Below are 19,379 nucleotides of genomic sequence, written 5' to 3'. Positions count from 1 at the left end.
AGAGTTCTGACCCCAGCACAGCCTTAGCACATGGATTGGAGCCACGATTGAGAGTCAGAAGTGGATGTTTCCTTTTATTCCAGAATGTGATTCTGTAATTGAGTGTTTTGAAATATTTTTTTGTTCGTTGTAATGGTTGTCTTTTCGCAGTCTTCATAGTGTAACAATATAAGAGCATTACTGTGAAAAATATACAGATATAGACTTTTCATTAGATCTATATTTGTCTTGTAAGATCAAATCATTAGAAAAAATGTAAGGCTGAACAAGGCAATCGTACATGTGACGGCCAGATTTTAAGTGAAGGTTAATCATTATCAATTGTTCTCTCTAACATCCTTGCTGTCCTTACTGTAGATTAACAAATAAGTCAAATAATAATATATTTTTTTCAATTCAGAATATCAATATAATCTCCTTCCCTTTGGACAGCTTGCTAAATGGGGACCAGAAATGAGTAAAATGTGTATAACGTTGACACCGTGACACAGGGAGCACATTTCATACCATGTAGAATCACAGTAAGTTGGTCCCCCAGGGCAGCGGCTATGCCAACATGTTCTTATTGGGAAGACAAAATGGCTTTTTGCTATCTTCGCTTCCTTTGACTTGCCATCCTGGGACCACCTTTTATCCAGAACTGTGGTACTTTTGGCCTTTCTGGCTGTCCTGTTGATTCAACAAACATGGTGGTGAGGGGAGGAGAATGGGAGGGGAAAAAAACCCTGCTATTTTGGAAAGAGTAGAGTTCTGGTCTCTCTTAGTTGGGCAGAGAAACCTGTGGGAGAAGTCTGGTTTTCTAGCTGGCATGTCACAAATTTACCACTGGGAAAAGATACTAGCAAGGATTTATTTTCCTGCTGGAAAGATCACAGTTGTAAGGCATAGCTGACTTCAGAGTCATTTTTCTGTCCTTCAGAGGATGTTGGCTGTTTAGGACATGCCTCGCCACTATAAACATGTAGGCCGGGAGCTGCTTCAGTGAGAAGCAGACAGGGCTGGATGGGCATTTGCTGAGCAGTGTGCTGTTTCCAAACATTGTCAGCCCTGACTGGTGTGCACCATGAAAGGGACATGATTGTGGCTACGTCCTTGGGAGACTCTAGTCCTTTGGTTCTGCACTTGATTCCAGAGTCACCTCTGGATGACTGGAAACCCAGTCTGACCCATCTCGGGGACCTCTACAGAACCTCTCAGGATCTCCTTCACAGAGTGTGCCAGGAGAGAGCTGTTAGGACACATTTCCTGTCAAGCCTTCAGGGGCCTGGGGAACAGATCAGTGGAGTTAGCCCAACACAGGGGAGGGAAGGCACCCCAGGCAGAGAAAAGATGCAGGCAAGCACATGGGAGCAGTAATCAGCAATGCATGCCAGGCTGCCAGGGTGCAGGGGGGGCCAGTTCATGCAGGACCTTGTATGCCAGGCTGTGGCACTTGGGCCTTATGTAAGGTTATTGAAAACATAGAACAACATAGCCAAAACACAGAAAGCAACAACAACATAGACAACATAGAACAACATAGCCAAAACATAGAAAGCAACAACAAAAAGGTTTCTCTCTCCCCAAAGAACCCCTTTGAAGGGAGCATAAATAGGTGAGGACTATTTGATAGAATTTCTAGTGGCTCAGTAGTTATTTAAGCCAGGCTTTACCAGAGCATATGAAGTCTTGAATTTCAGACAGAAGAGCAGTAGGAGACCCCAGGAGGATGTAGGTGACATTTACTTTCCTGTCGTTGGACTTAAAGCAGGCTTATATGTGTTGAGATTCATCAGGTAAAAAGTTAGCATTCCTATCTTGTAGAAAGACAGACTGAAATATTTGCAGAGTAAATGTTGCCTTTCAGGGTTTACTTTCAGATTAAACCCAGGACAAGGAATAGGGTACAGGTGACACACGGTGGTCATAACTGGGTGAAGGCACCTTGCTATTGTGTGCATTTACCATATTCTATTATAAATATATATATTTATATAAGAGAAGGCAAGGAAATACCACCACTAATCTACTTAAAAGCCTGTACTCTGGGTTATTTTTCATAGGATTACATACATCATTTATTTCAGAAATTAATGCTCCTTTCAGGACTAGGCTAGGGATAAGTAAGTTTAGCTTGGACAGAAGTGAATTATTAGTCCTGCCTAATGTATTACCTTCTGTTTAAAGAATCTGAAAAAGCCTTTTGATAAAGCTTAGAAGGAGTATGAAACAAAAATGTGTTCTCATTTTTAAAATTATGTATAGGTAATTTGAAACTTCAATTTTAAACCAAGCTTTTATTACTTACAGGGATTTTCTAAACGAGCCTTAATCCAGAATTTTTGTCAACCATATTACTGTGGTTTGTTTTGATGACGACTATGTTCAGTGATGCTACATTATTTTAACCAGTTTTTTCCTGCTCCTTTTTCTATAATGTCATAGTGGTTATAGGATGTTATTTTCAGGGAAGTTCATTGAAAGAAGTTAAGGCCAGCTCTCTCATGAGTTATTTCTTTCTGTTTTTGTTTTTAAACACTTTCTCCATTTCATTACTGGTTTTGAAAGCAGGGCAATTTTCAGACTTCACTTTCCAGGTGACTTGTGAAAAACATTTAGTTTCGTATATGTGTTTCTCTGAATTACCAGTTCTCTTGGTTTTAGAAAGAGCCTGTTCAACACCCACCTCCTTCAGCTTCAACTGCCGAAAAAGATTCTGAAAAATGGGTAGCTGATTCTTAGATGTGAACCACAGTTTCTACTAAAGACAAGATTCTATTGGTTGAATTCAGAAAGGTGTAACTTTCCTGATCACAGTTTCTCATCCCTAGAGTGGAAAGAGTTTAGCTAGAAGGAATTGATTAAGCAAATGACTGTAGGGAAATAGTGGCTTCAATTATTTTAAATACCAGAAAAATATGAAATATATTTAAATGTCTCATGTTTATTTTGTAATCTCTGTGCCTTGGGTAATGTAGTGTGTTCTGATTGGAAAAAGAAACTTTCATATGAAGCCACCTAGTAAAGTAAAAGGTGTTAAGAGGAAAGTCATTTCAAGTCCAGCTACAAGTATTTCACTGGGTTGATTGAGTTTTGTTTTTTTTTTTTTTTTTTTTTTGAGACAGAGTCTCGCTCTGTAGCCCAGGCTAGAGTGCAGTGGCACGATCTCGGCTCACTGCCAGCTCCGCCTTCCGGGTTCACACCATTCACCTGCCTCAGCCTCCCGGGTAGCTGGGACTACAGGCGCCCACCACCACACCTGGCTAATTTTTTGTATTTTTAGTAGAGACAGGGTTTCATCGTGTTAGCCAGGATGATCTCGATCTCCTGACCTCGTGATCCACCCACCTTGGCATGGGATTATAGGCATGAGCCACCGCGCCCAGCCTGTTTGAGTTTTTAAAAACTAGCCCTGGGTATCTTTTCAGTGGTGAAGGATCACAGAACTCAAACTGCTGAACACCAAACCTTTGATACTTACTGCATCCATAGAAATCTTGGATTTCCATACCTGAGTTTGCTTGGCCTCCGAGTTCTGGAGTTTCATTAATACTGTACATTCATATGGAAGTATAAGCGGAGTGTTCTACTGGAGAAGCTTGCAGGTCCCTTTAGCCCAAGGAGGCCTTCATCCATTATTCCTGGCCTGTCAGCCTCCTTGATATGTGTGCCAGTTGGTGAAATAAATGGGAAGGGATCAGCGTATTCTTACTTTGCAGATGGAAAACCAAGACTCAGTGGTTTGCTGCTGGTCAACTAGCAAGTGTAATTGAGCCAGAGTCAGGAAGTGGGTTTCCTGACTTCCATTTAGCCACAGTTGCTGCCTGTCTCCGTGCCTGAGAGGAAATTTTTCTGAGTGTGACTAAACCAATGGCAGAAAGGGGATTCTAAAGAAGACTGCCTGAGAGAGTCCTCTGTTTCTGAAAGGAAAAGGTTTGAAATGAGAATAACATCAAATTCTGAAAAATTGAAACACACTTAGGTAGGGCAGGGGAAGAAATCCTCACAAAATCCCAGAATTTAGGAGAAGGGAGAAGCACTCTTTAAACTTGAAGCAATTACAGGATAAATAAAGGAAATAATTATTTACCTATTAATGTGAGAAATTCATTTATTCCAAGAGGTTTTGTGATGTGTAATAACTAGGTTTAAGATGTCTTTTAAATTCCTGGGCAATAGTCCCATGCCTGATTATTAAGAGAAATGATCTGTCTGAACTGTGTCTTGCCTTTGAGGTGTTGCAGTGCCTTGGAGTTATATAATTCCAGTCCCAGGGACCTCAGAAATCCTCTAGTCATGCTCCCTCTCAGATGCATAAAGTCATTAAACAATATCCCTCCCAAAGTGTCTTCTGAGTTTTTATATCTTCTGAGTGTTTATATTTTCACCCACTCACTCGTTCAAATTGTTGAGAACCTACTGTGTGTCCTACACTGTGCTCCACAGTAAAGAACAAAAAAATTACACTTCTTGCCTCTTCTTAAACACTCTAGTCCTCCTCCCTGCAATGACAAGGAGCCCTCTGGAACCACAAGTAGCCATTTCATCATTGAACACCGTTTAAAGAAAATGCTGCCATGTTTTCCAGTGTCTACATTGAGGCTCTTTAGAAAGTGCCTCTTCGTCTTCATAACAACCCTTCATATTTTTTGAGTATTTTTTATTGGTTTTGCTTAGTCTCATTTTCTCCAGAATAAAAATTCATAGTTATTTCAAGCCTTCCTTAGCAGACATGATGATTTAGCTTCTTTTTACCATGGTTGCTCTTCTTTGAATGTGCTCCAGTTGGTCAGTTTTACCCTGAACTGCACACTCAACATTTAGGTAATACATTTCAGGCATGAGATAAATGTGGAAGGGATAATTAAGTTGACAGCATGGAAAGGTGGTTGTTGTTTTTTTTTCTCTCCTACAGTGATGAGCAGGGTCATAGATCAAGTCAGAGAACTGGCATGAATTCCCTCAGTGAGGAGGTGAAGACAGGGATTTAGGAAGAAGTCCAGGGAGACAAATGGTGGGTATGAAAGAGTCAGACAGTGCCCTTGGGATACTCAGAAGGCAGGCAGGCAGGCAGGCTCTGAATGCTGGAGCTGAAGGAGCTTTCTGGGCCATGTGCAGACTTCCCACCACACTTTCATGTGACCCAGATGTGACTCAAAGTAGGCGCTTAGGAAGTACTTTTTGAGTAAGTAGTGAGAAGGCCAGGCTTGACATTTTCATGACACCCATTTTCCTTTGAAGGGATTTAAGAGGGTTCCTGTGCTGAAATGTGTATTGAGCATTGGTCTCAGCAGACCGGGTACTGGCATGACTCCAGTAGAGTTTCATGCCAAGAGGCATCTTGATTTATCCTTGCTTTCACACTTGGAACTAAGATAGAAAAGGAGAAAAAGGAACACATCAGCCTCCACGGGATGATCTGGACTAAAATAAGCAGGATGGAAATTGCTGAAGAGATGGAAAAGGAGAGGCACTTCTTCCAGCCACAGATGTACCAGGTAAGTTGCTGGCAAAAAGCAGGTCCCATCAGCCCTCACCTGTGGGAGACCCCAGGGAGGCAGCTGCCTCAGCAAGCATCCTCTTCTCACTAATATCAGCAGCTTCCAAGAAAATGACAAATACATTTTTGGACTCCTTTTGTCCCTGTGTTGACATTTATTTTACTAGGGGAGTCTTAGCCTCCTGGTGGGTGGAATTAGGTTAATCTAACACTAACCTTTGCTTAAAATTAGGGAATTAAAAGAATATTCTTTCTAGCCTCACAGTTGTTCTCTTTCAAACTCACCTTTCATTGGCACTTACCTAAAATCCTTACTCCTGGGGTGTTTTCTAAGTAAGAAATCTGAGGTTCCCTTGTCCCAGTGGAGTCAGTGACTGGCTTGGGGGAGGATAAGAAGTCAGCTAGGAAAAACATACAGCATAAGAGATAACAGACCATGTCCTGTGTCCATGTGATGTGGATGGGAAGCCATGTCACCTATCTGGAGCACTTCCACCTAGACCTTACCTGCTCAGGTGGGAGAGCTCATCCAGCCAAGAGGCCCATGTGGCCTGTGCAACACATCTCTGCTCCACTCCATCCTGCAGCCTCAACCCTTGCCTTGGGGAGGAGAAGAGAGCAAGACAAAAACACTCTGAAGAGTATTTTTCTGAGATCAGAGACCATCAATCATAAAGGTCTTTGCTAACAGCCTTTTTATTTTTGTGCATTGCTTGCAAGTGCATGCATACAAATGGCATATGGAAGCAGTTCCCACCTCTGCCTGAGGATTGGCTACTCCTGGAAGCTGCCTCATACTACAAGGAATTTGTTTCCCTCTCAAAGTGGTACAAACTTGGGATTTAAACGTACAAAATGTGTGGGTAATACTTGTGACAGGTACTGAAACTGGTTTTGGCCAGTTCGTGATTCCCTGTAAGCAATCAACAGCAAGCTAATCCAGAAGGCACTTTTTTTAATTATATATTTTTTTAATTTAATTTAATTTTATTTTATTATTATTATACTTTAAGTTTTAGGGTACATGTGCACAATGTGCAGGTTTCTTACATATGTATACATGTGCCATGTTGGTGTGCTGCACCCATTAACTCGTCATTTAGCATTAGGTATATCTCCTAATGCTATCCATCCCCCCTCCCCCCACCCCGCAACGGTCCCCAGAGTGTGATGTTCCCCTTCGTATGTCCATGTGTTCCCACTGTTCAATTCCCACCTATGAGTGAGAACATGCGGTGTTTGGTTTTTTGTCCTTGTGACAGTTTACTGAGAATGATGATTTCCAGTTTCATCCATGGCCCTACGAAGGACATGAACTCATCATTTTTTATGGCTGCATAGTATTCCATGGTGTATATGTGCCACATTTTCTTAATCCAGTCTATCGTTCCTGGACATTTGGGTTGGTTCCAACTCTTTGCTATTGTGAATAGTGCCGCAATAAACATACGTGTGCATGTGTCTTTATAGCAGCATGATTTATAGCCCTTTGGGTATATACCCAGTAATGGGATGGCTGGGTCAAATGGTATTTCTAGTTCTAGATCCCTGAGGAATCACCACACTGACTTCCACAATGGTTGAATTAGTTTACAGTCCCACCAATAGTGTAAAAGTGTTCCTATTTCTCCACAGCCTCTCCAGCACCTGTTGGTTCCTGACTTTTTAATGATTGCCATTCTAACTGGTGTGAGATGGTATCTCATTGTAGTTTTGATATGCATTTCTCTGATGGCCAGTGATGATGAGCATTTATTCATGTGTTTTTTGGCTGCATAAATGTCTTCTTTTGAGAAGTGTCTGTTCATATCCTTCGCCCACTTTTTGATGGGGTTGTTTTTTTCTTGTAAATTTGTTAGAGTTCATTGTAGATTCTGGATATTAGCCCTTTGCCAGATTAGTAGGTTGCGAAAATTTTCTCCCATTTTCTAGGTTGCCTGTTCACTCTGATGGTAGTTTCCTTTGCTGTGCAGAAGCTCTTTAGTTTAATTAGATCCCATTTGTCAATTTTGGCTTTTGTTGCCATTGCTTTTGGTGTTGTAGACATGAAGTCCTTGCACATGCCTATGTCCTGAATGGTAATGCCTAGGTTTTCTTCTAGGGTTTTTATGGTTTTAGGTCTAAAATGTAAGTCTTTAATCCATCTTGAATTAATTTTTGTATAAGGTGTAAGGAAGGGATCCAGTTTCAGCTTTCTACATGTGGGTAGCCAATTTTCCCAGCAATATTTATTAAATAGGGAATCCTTTCCCCATAGCTTGTTTTTGTCAGGTTTGTCAAAGATCAGATAGTTGTAGATATGCGGCATTATTTCTGAGGGCTCTCTTCTGTTCCATTGATCTATATCTCTGTTTTGGTACCAGTACCATGCTGTTTTGGTTACTGTAGCCTTGTAGAATAGTTTGAAGTCAGGTAGCATGCCTCCAGCTTTGATCTCTTGGCTTAGGGTTGACTTGGCAATGCGAGCTCTTTTTTGGTTCCATATGAACTTTAGTTTTTTCCAATTCTGTGAAGAAAGTCATTGGTAGCTTGATGGGGATGGCATTGAATCTGTAAATTACCTTGGGCAGTATGGCCATTTTCACAATATTGATTCTTCCTACCCATGAGCATGGAATGTTCTTCCATTTGTTTGTATCCTCTTTTATTTCATTGAGCAGTGGTTTGTAGTTCTCCTTGAAGAGGTCCTTCTCATCCCTTGTAAGTTGGATTCCTAGGTATTTTATTATCTTTGAAGCGATTGTAAATGGGAGTTCACTCATGATTTGGCTCTCTGTTTGTCTGTGATTGGTGTATAAGAATGCTTGTGATTTTTGTACATTGATTTTGTATCTGAGATTTTGCTGAAGTTGCTTATCAGCTTAAGGAGATTTTGGGCTGAGACAATGAAGTTTTCTAGATATACAATCATGTCATCTGCAAACAGGGAAAATTTGACTTCCTCTTTTCCTAATTGAATACCCTTTATTTCCTTCTCCTGCCTAATTGCCCTGGCCAGAACTTCCAACACTACGTTGAATAGGAGTGGTGAGAGAGGGCATCCCTCTCTTGCGCCAGTTTTCAAAGGGAATGCTTCCAGTTTTTTCCCATTCAGTATGATATTGGCTATGGGTTTGTCATAGACAGCTCTTGTTATTTTGAGATACGTCCCATCAATACCTAATTTATTGAGAGTTTTTAGCATGAAGCGTTGTTGAATTTTGTCAAAGGCCTTTTCTGCATCTATTGAGATAATCATGTGGTTTTTGTCTTTGGTTCTGTTTATATGCTGGATTACATTTATTGATTTGCATATGTTGAACCAGCCTTGCATCCCAGGGATGAAGCCCACTTGATCATGGTGGATAAGCTTTTTGATGTGCTGCTGGATTTGGTTTGCCAGTATTTTATTGAGGGTTTTTGCATCAATGTTCATCAAGGATATTGGTCTAAAATTCTATTTTTTGGTTGTGTCTCTGCCCAGCTTTGGTATCAGGATGATGTTGGCCTCATAAAATGAGTTAGGGAGGATTCCCTCTTTTTCTATCAATTGGAATAGTTTCAGAAGGAATGGTACCAGTTCCTCCTTGTACCTCTGGTAGAATTCGGCTGTGAATCCATCAGGTCCTGGACTCTTTTTGGTTGGTAAGCTATTGATTTTTGCCACAATTTCAGAGCCTGTTATTGGTCTATTCAGAGATTCAACTTCTTCCTGGTTTAGTCTTGGGTGGGTGTATGTGTGGAGGAATTTATCCATTTCTTTTAGATTTTCTAGTTTATTTGCATAGAGGTGTTTGTAGTATTCTCTGATAGTAGTTTGTATTTCTGTGGGATCGGTGGTGATATCCCCTTTATCATTTTTTATTGTGTCTATTTGATTCTTCTCTCTTTTATTCTTTATTAGTCTTGCTAGCGTTCTATCAATTTTGTTTATCCTTTCAAAAAACCAGCTCCTGGATTCATTAATTTTTGAAGGGTTTTTATTGTTGCTATTTCCTTCAGTTCTGCTCTGATTTTAGTTATTTCTTGCCTTCTGCTAGCTTTTGAATGTGTTTGCTCTTGCTTTTCTAGTTCTTTTAATGTGATGTTAGGGTGTCAGTTTTGGATCTTTCCTGCTTTCTCTTGTGAGCATTTAGTGCTATAAATATCCCTCTACACACTGCTTTGAATGTGTCCCAGAGATGCTGGTATGTTGTGTCTTTGTTCTCATTGGTTTCAAAGAACATCTTTATTTCCGCCTTCATTTCATTATGTACCCAGTAGTCATTCAGGAGTAGGTTGTTCAGTTTCCATGTAGTTGAGCAGTTTTGAGTGAGTTTCTTAATCCTGAGATCTAGTTTGATTGCACTGTGGTCTGAGAGACAGTTTGTTATAATTTCTGTTCTTTTACATTTGCTGAGGAGAGCTTTACTTCCAACAATGTGGTCAATTTTGGAGTAGGTGTGGTTTGGTGCTGAAAAGAATGTATATTCTGTTTATTTGGGGTGGAGAGTTCTGTAGATGTCTATTAGGTCCACTTGGTGCAGAGCTGAGTTCAATTCCTGGGTATCCTTGTTAACTTTCTGTCTCGTGGATCTGTCTCATGTTGACAGCGGGGTGTTAAAATCTCCCATTATTATTTTGTGGGAGTCTAAGTCTCTTTGTAGGTCACTAAGGACTTGCTTTATGAATCTGGGTGCTCCTGTATTGGGTGCATATATATTTAGGATAGTTAGCTCTTCTTGTTGAATTGATCCCTTTACCATTATGTAATGGCCTTCTTTGTCTCTTTTGATCTTTGTTGGTTTAAAGTCTGTTTTATCAGAAACTAGAATTGCAACCCCTGCCTTTTTTTGTTTTCCATTTGCAGAACAGCAGATTTTCATGAACCGTGAATGCTGTGTCTGATCATTCCTCTGGAAGTTTTGTCTCAGAGGGGTACCCAGCCCTGTGAGGCATCAGTCTGCCCCTAATGGGGGTGTGCCTCCCAGTTAGGCTGCTTGGGGGTCAGGGGTCAGGGACCCACTGGAGGAGACAGTCTGCCCATTCTCAGATCTCCAGCTGCGTGCTGGAAGAACCACTGCTCTCTTCAAAGCTGTCAGACAGGGACATTTAAGTCTGCAGAGGTTACTGCTGTCTTTTCGTTTGTCTGTGCCCTGCCCCCAGAGGTGGAGCCTACAGAGGCAGGCAGGCCTCCTTTAGCTGTGATGGGCTCCACCCAGTTCGAGTTTCCTGGCTGCTTTGCTTACCTAAGCAAGCCTGGGCAATGGTGGGCGCCCCTTCCCCAGCCTCGCTGCCGCCTTGCAGTTTGATCTCAGACTGCTGTGCTAGCAATCAGTGAGACTCCGTGGGCATAGGACCCTCCGAGCCAGGTGTGGGATATAATCTCCTGGTGTGCTGTTTTTTAAGCCCATCGGGAAAGCGCAGTATTAGGGTGGGAGTGACCCGATTTTCCAGGTGCCATCTGTCACCCCTTTCTTTGACTAGGAAAGGGAACTCCCTGACCCCTTGCGCTTCCCAAGTGAGGCAGTGCCTCGCCCTGCTTCGGCTCGCGCATGGTGCACTGCACCCACAGTCCTGGGCCCACTGTCTGGCACTCCCTAGTGAGATGAACCCGGTACCTCAGATGGAAATGCAGAAATCACCCGTCCTCTGCGTCGCTCATGCTGGGAGCTGTAGACCGGAGCTGTTCCTATTCGGCCATCTTGGCTCCACCTCCAGAAGGCACTTTCTGATTTTGGAATGTTTGTTAATTCCAGCAGGAGCTTAGCCTTTATAAAGATAGATAGATAGATAGATAGATAGATAGATAGATAGATAGATAGATAGATGATAGATAGATAGATATAGATCGATAGAATCTCTATTTATCTATCTTAGAAATACATTTAAATGAGTTTTTATTCCCAGAGCAAACTCTTTAAGTGGTCTTCAGAGCAGAATCAGTGCCAGGGATCAGGGTGGTAGTTGAAAATTAAGTCTATTTTGTCTGACGTTAGTATATATACTTACCTTAGTCTCTTTTCTGTTGCTATAACTGAATACCTGAGACTATTTTATAAATTACTCACAAGCGATAGCCAAATTGGCTTTTTTAAGAGATCCACTTTTGTCATAAGTGACCCACTCCCTCATTAACCCATGAATGGATTAACTCACTCATGAGGACTTTGCCTCCCAAAGGTTCTACCTCTCAAAGGTTCTACTGGTCACCTCCCAGAGGTTCTACCTCTCAACACTGCTGCGTTGGAGACCAAGTTTTCAACACAAGAAATTTTAGAGGACACACTCAAACCATATTACTACTTCAGCTCTCTTAGCTACTATTTGCACCTTTTATATTCAGTCCATGTATATCTTTGAATCTAAAGTGTATCTCTTATAAATAACACAGTTGGATCATGGTTTTCTTATCAGTCTGACAATCTCTACCTTTAGATTGCATTGTTTAGTCCATGCATGTTTAATGTTACTGTTGAGATGAATGAATTTATTTGTTTTACTTTTTATATTTCATGTGATTTTTGTTCTTCTTTTCCTCCTTTACTGCTTTGTTTTTCATCAAGTGAGTATTTAGAAAGTTAACTCGAAGGGGCTGCGCACGGTGGCTCACGCCTGTAATCCCAGCACTTGGGGAGGATGAGGTGGGCAGATCATGAGGTCAGCAGATTGAGATCATCCTGGCTAACATGGTGAAGCCCAGTCTCTACTAAAAATACAAAAAAATTAGCCAGGCATGGTGGCGGGCACCTGTGGGCCCAGCTACTCAGGAGGCTGAAGCGGGAGAATGGCATGAACCTGGGAGGCGGAGCTTGCAGTGAGCCAACATGGCACCACTGCACTCCAGTCTAGGGGACAGAGCAAGACTCCATCTCAAAAAAAAAAAAAAAAAAGCAGAGGTGGGCTTACCTAACAGCAAACTTGGAGTTCACAGAAGAGAAAACATCTGATGTACAATGTAGAAGTTGGCCAAATAGTCATGGCCTATTAAGAGCTTTGCGTAGATTGAGAAAGTACCTTTGAAAAGCAGTTACTTGAGAATTCAACTCTAAAGTGAATTAGGTTGCCTTCACTAAAATCATTTTAAAAGGCCAATGTAGTGACTCATGCCTGCAATTTCAGCACTTGGGGAGGCTGAGGTGGGAGGATCACTTACTTGAGGCCAGGAGTTCAAGACCAGCCTGGGCAACATGCTGAGGTCCCAAATTTACCAAAAAAAAAAAAAAAAAAAAGATTTTAAAATTGTTTAACCATTCAGATATCAAGGGTGGAAACTAAAATTGTTCAACCATTTTTCTTAAATTGTTTAGGTGTTTAAAATTTTAGTTGCCCAGGATATAATCTGAAAGAGTGGTTTTTAGGCCTTTATTTTAAAGCTGTGGAAACTTTTATCCAGTATTAATTTTAGAAAAAAATTCACTATGTGAAATAGGTAATACAGAAGAATGGAGAAGGTATGAAAGCTCCTCTCTTGCTTTTTTATGATTATAAAAATAGTATCTACTTTTTAAGAAAACTGGTCAATATAAGAAAATATATTAAAAAATTTAAATTGGCCCCAAATTTTACTTAAGCGAAGATCATTATTTTGACATGAACCAAATACATTTTATATACCCCATGTATACACTCAAAAAATTAATTTGTACAAATAGACCTATCTCTGATGATGCTTTATAACCCCGTTATTGTCACTCTGTTATGTCAATGTCCATGTCAGAAATTTTGGGCTTCACTGGCTTACTCGCTGCACAGTATTTTTGTATGGATGCACAATATATTAATTCTCCATTCATGACATTTGGGCTGTTGCTATTTTTCACTTTTACAAATAAGGCTGTGGTGACTCTTCTTTTCTATTCATCTTTGTAAACTTTTCTCACTATCTTCTTAGGAGAAATTCCTGGGAGCAGAATTTCTAGGTCAAAAGGGACACACATTTAAAAATTTGATACATTGCCAAATAACTTATTTAATAATAAATATCAAAAGGCTCACATGTTGACTCAGTTTATGCAGGCACATTTTGCTTTTCTGTGTTGTTTTACACTAAATAGAAAGAACAAAAACTTGAGTGGCTAAAATATTTGAAAAACAAACTTTTACCTTTAATAAATTTAAATATTTATCATAAATGCATAAAAGAAAGCTACACTCTCTAATACTTCTTTAAAAACATTAATATTTAAATTAACATATTAGTTACTTCAGAATATTTTCACTCACAGAACAGCATGCTTGAGCTTCCAAATATGAAAAATTGACCCTAACGAATGTCAGTGTTAAAGCAAATGGATTTCAAATGTTTTGAAAATAATGTTGGTTGCTCTCTACTCCATTTTTCACTTAGATGTTTGTGTTGTGTGAAAGCAGTTTTGCCACCATTGACATATTCTCACTATAGACAGCACATTGGAGAGCAGTTTTTCTGTTGATATCTGTAATATCTGGATAGGCACGGAAGTCCAGCAGAACAGTTGCATAAACATCTTCTTGGCATTGTATAGCCTGTCAGTATTAGACCAAGAAATACATTGTAAATTCTAGAAAATACAAATAAATATTCCATAGGTTTCACAAATTAGTTATATTTCAATGAAATAAATTCATTTTTATTCTATGCATTTAAACCATATCCATCTCATGCTGAAATAACTGGCTAATATATATCTTCATAAGAGGTGTCCTGTTTTCACTGTCACAGACGTTAAGCTGGCACTTTCTGTGCACCAGCAAAGTTACCACTTCTGGATAGCCATTGACACGGGCCAAATGTAGAGCCATCCTATGAGATTGAGATAAATTTTTAGAAAGTTTCAGTCCACTATCTCAAAACATAGAGTAATTCATGTAATAGTAAACATTCAATAGCATGCTCTTCCTCTACCTTCAAAACAAATAATTTTCTCCTGAAAAAGTACAATATTTTTTAGCTCTTATTACTCACTACAATAACAAAAGAGTGGCCTGTTTGAATAGAAAAAAGCTTGGCCCTTGGGTTCAGTTCAACTTGGGCCTGAATTCTACTTTAAGGCCTTTCACTTACAAGCTGTTACATAGCCTTCCTGTGCCTCAATTTTCTCATCGATAAAGTGGAGATAAATATAGTAGCTATCTCATAGGACATCATTGTGATGCCTAAGTGAGGACTTACACAAAATATTTAGAACAGATTCTAACGCAAATAACAGCTGTTTCATGGGCACAGGGTTTCTGTTTGGCATGATGGAAAAGTTCCGGAAATGGATGGTGGTGATGAGTGCACAACACTGTGAATTTAGTTAATGCCACTGTATGCTTTACCAAAAAACAAACACTAAAACAAAAAATACCCTGCTTAGGCATCCCAGTCAGAAAGATGATGTGATTGGTTTGAGCCAGGGCCTAAGCCTCACCATCAGCAGGCGACCTGTGCCCCAAACTTTCCTCTCCAGAACTTCTCCAAGGTCCCCCTCGGTTCCACTTAGGTCTGATTACTTCATAGAGCCCCATGCATAAAAGCCACCTCTTTTTCTGTCTCTTCTCACTCCAGTCCTCTCCCTCCAGCCTCCCCTAGCTACACATTATGAGAAAGTCAAGATGACTAAAAATTTTCTGATGATTTATATGATCAAATAATCTCAAGGACTATTGCTTACTTAACCCATATGACTCCCACAACCTACGTGGAATTCTGAAGAGGTGAAGGATCCCTAAAATTCTACCACCTAGTCAGAAATTTAGGTGTCAGTAATTTATTTGTGATACAAGCAGGGGTGGGGAAAGAGAAATGAACAGACCTGGAAGCCTCTCTGAGGCCCTAGAAAAGATCTCTGGGCTTCTAATGCCAGAGGCCAGGAGCAGTGAGGGAAGCTGATGACTCTTCACTCTTACTTTATTCCCTACTTTTCTGTTTCTCCCCTTTACTCATTGCATCTTTCCCAGGTCCTGGATCCCAGGCCATCCTCCCATCACATCACCTCCCTTCTACCTCCTTTAATAAAGAAGCATGGGTTAAGTGATCATGGTGATTTGCATTAAACTACATTAATTCAGAAATCATGTTTAGTTTCACACAAGAAAAAGAATGTGGATCTCTTTCACTGAAAAAGAAAAGTCACTATGTGTCATCTTAATCATGTTTTCCTAGGATATAATCTATACATGATGTCTATGTAAGCTTTCACTGCAACTGGATACATGGTTTGCTTTCCTCTTGTGTAAAATAGAGTGTTGAACTAAACAGGTCTAGGCCATAATCCAGAAAGACACAATCCTGAATGCCATTATCCCAAATGTTGAACTCCAAAAAGATATACATCTCTACAGTCTAAAATCCTAAAATTACAATCCCCAAAAACCCCAAAATTCTAAAACTATAAATCTGGAAAAAATGATTTAAAAGGCATTTATTGACATTTTTAGGAGAGGACAACATACATATGTTTGCAAGCATAAACAGGTATATTAATCAGAGTCACACGGGTATAACATTTATGAGCAGATGAATCATATAAAAAATAGGTCAAAAAGCAAAATGCATAAATGAATGGTTAGTAGTTGTGTGCATCCAGTGTTATAACAGGTCATCTGAAATACTGTGACAGACTACCTAGGTCTTTAGACCAGATTGATCAAAAGCTGTCACAGATCATCACCGAATATGCAGTCAAAGTCAAAGAGATTCTCAGAAATTTTCTCTTTCACAAATGCAGATATGCAAAAAGAATATCTCATCTTTTGAGAAAGTTTTAATATTTTTAGGTTTACAAACAATGCTTACACATAAAGTCAATGTGATAATGCACTTTTGTGGAGTCAAAGTTGCAAAAAAAATGCATAAAGCAAATTAGAACTCTCTAAAACTCTTTACACAGTTTATACCTTCAGTATTGGAAATGATGCTAAGATGAAATACATAGCATAGCAAGTTGTAAATAAATAATGCTGACAAAATAGTGGAACAAACTTAAAAATAAAACTAAAAAGAAAACTGACATATAAAAATACATTACAGGGATAGATTATTGGCAACCACACAGAGTTCATAATCGCTAGTTGACTTTTATGATGATTAACTGTATTTTGAAGTCTTGCATCACAATAAATAGCTGCCTTTGACATGACTTTCCTCAGAGAATATGTTCACATCTCAGAGAATATGTTCACATTCATTTTGTGTCACACTGCTCACTCTGAAATTCTTCTGTAATTCAATATACACTGAGATGAACACTTCCTATTATGTTTTTCAATCTTGTACGCCATGCTTCTATATTGTTTTGAGTATGTGGAAATCTACTTTGCATGTACTAATCTACAGGCCACAAATTTGGCAGAAACAACACTGTTGATTGGACAGCAACACCATTGCCTAAATGACTTTTTTTTTTTAATGAGACAGAGTCTCACTCTGTTGCCCAGGCTGGAGTGCAGTGGCATGACCTCGGCTCACTGCAACCTCCCCCTCTTGGGTTCAAGGGATCCTCCTGCCTCAGCCTTCCGAGTAGCTGAGATTACAGGTGTGTGCCACCACATTCAGATAATTTTTGTATTTTTAGTAGAGACAAGGTATCACCATGTTGGCCAGGCTGGTCTTGAACTTCTGACTTCAAGTGATTCATCCACCTTTGCCTCCCTAAGTCCTGGGATTACAGGCATAAGCCACCATTCCTGGCCCTAAATGACTTCTTATCCTACCTTGCACATAATTATTTTTAAACCTGTAAGTAACCTTGCTGGCTTCTTTAGGAAAATGTGGTTTAATTCATTAAAAGCTCCTGGAATTTCATCAGGTGGAAGAAATGCCACTATGGATAAATGATGCATTTTTAAACTAAAATTTTCATCACTGCCATATGGGCTTGGCCACTAAACTCATCTGAATTTTCCACCAAATGAATTGGACTAAATGGAAAAACTAACTTTACTGGTAACACCTTGCAATTCACTTTCAGAAGCCTTTGTCACACCTAGTTCCAAACCTGTCATTTTAATTTGGGGATGCAATTGAAATCTATTTTCTTCTGCAGAGTCCACCAAATCTTCAAATAAACATTTATAAAATGCCTCACTTTTTCCAGCCAGTAATACATAAACAGTATATTAAATTATAGAATTTTGGAATCCAATAGACACATAAATTGTATAAAGTTGGTAAAAACAAACAAACACCAGGGATGGTTTTGAAAGTGACATTCATTAGCCAAAGTAAAACATGCATTTTTTTATGTTAGATTTAGTGGTAAATAAATATGTCTATCTTCTTTCACAGTCAAATCTTTAATCAAGAATAGTTCATAACTTAATGTGTCTTGTAGCCCTGCAGGAACCTCTGTGCTAGCAAGTATCTGGTTCAGAAGGCCACCAAGCTTGTTGAACTCTTTTTATTCTCTGACAAAGGGCATTTTGTGAAGGCAAGTGGCAGAAGTTGTACATCAATAATAATTTGGCAGGAAAGATTCTGTGCATTTTTTACCTTCATTTTCACTTTTTCTATATTCCAGACATTGACAGATCTTTCCCACCTAGTCCACTCAGACCTACACATTAATCTTTTCTGAGAACACCCTCGAGGCATACCCAAAATAATGCTTTACCAAGTTTCCAGACAGTCCTTAACCCAGCCAAGTTGACACCTAAAATTAAGTCCATGGGTCCACCCCTTGTTGACTTGGCACCTATACATAACTTCTTAGCCATGCTTAATTTCCAAATAAAGAGTAAACAAGGAAATAATTACATTTAACATGATGCCATACCATGGTGCAACTGTCCCGTGATAGTGATTTTCTGGATTTTAGATGATAAGGATTTTGGACTTTAGGGATTTTGATGTTTCAGGATTTCAACATTCAGGATTATAGTGTTTAGGATCAGGTGTTTTTGGATTAAGAATGACATGGGGACTTAACAACCTCTCAGCTCTCTTGAAACTATAATGGTACTCTTCTTTGACAGAGTTCCTTTTTCACCCAATGCCTCCTGAGTCTAGTCTCTTTCTTTGGCTTGGCTAAGCCTGCCTTCTTCTTTCCTATCTATCTACTTTCTTCCCTCTGGTTAATCCAATGTAAAATTTGACTCTTTTTATTCAAACAATTCCAGCTTCTATCATATATCTTCTTTTGTGAATCTGGCATCTATAATATTTCAGTTGAAAATAATAAAATATAGACAAGATTACATATAGTTAAACTATGTCTTGTATTTATTCAGTAGTAACACTCTGATAAGGAATTAAAAATGTTTCTTCTAAAATCATAATTTAATCACCAGGCTAAGCACATAAAGAAAAATGAATTTCAGATCCTTACATCAGTCAAATGTAGACACTGGTTTTTATTGAGGACTTTCTTATTTTTGTCACTAGTTGACTCTGATACTTCTTGGCCCAAATGGAATACAGGATGGAATTGACAAATGGGATGTCATAAGTGCAGTGCTCTAACGGAGCTGAAAATTAAATACTCAGAAATTTTGTGATGTGTTTGTCAAACCATCGGTCGAAATATTCACACAATGGAAATCAGCAAATGCCACAAATCTGGGCTTTTTTTCCCTTCCCCCAACCAGGTTTACCAGTGCACCACTTTTATTTCTCTTGTAAACATTCAGAAAATCTATAAATATTCAGACTCTTCTATACTCCATGTGTCATTCAGACTAAGCCAACGTTCTTAAAGATAAAGATAATGAAGCTGTGAGTTGACTCAACTAAATCTCTCTCTCTCACCTGTCTCCTCCTACCCTTCTGACTCCCAGTCTTGCTCTACTTCATGCCACTGGGCTAGACATGCTCCTGATCAGGGCGTGTACCCTGCTGTCTGCCTTTTCTTCCTGGAGTGCTCTTCCCCAGGTATCTGCAAAGCTGGTGCTCTAACCTCCTTGGAGTCTTTGTTCGAATGTTATCTTCTCAGAAAGACTTTCTATATTCGTTTCCTGACTACTGGAATAAATTAGCATA

Source organism: Nomascus leucogenys, chromosome 16, assembly GCF_006542625.1.
Source record: "Nomascus leucogenys isolate Asia chromosome 16, Asia_NLE_v1, whole genome shotgun sequence".
NCBI classification, from domain to species: domain Eukaryota; kingdom Metazoa; phylum Chordata; class Mammalia; order Primates; family Hylobatidae; genus Nomascus; species Nomascus leucogenys.
Note: the sequence above shows the minus strand (reverse complement) of the source record.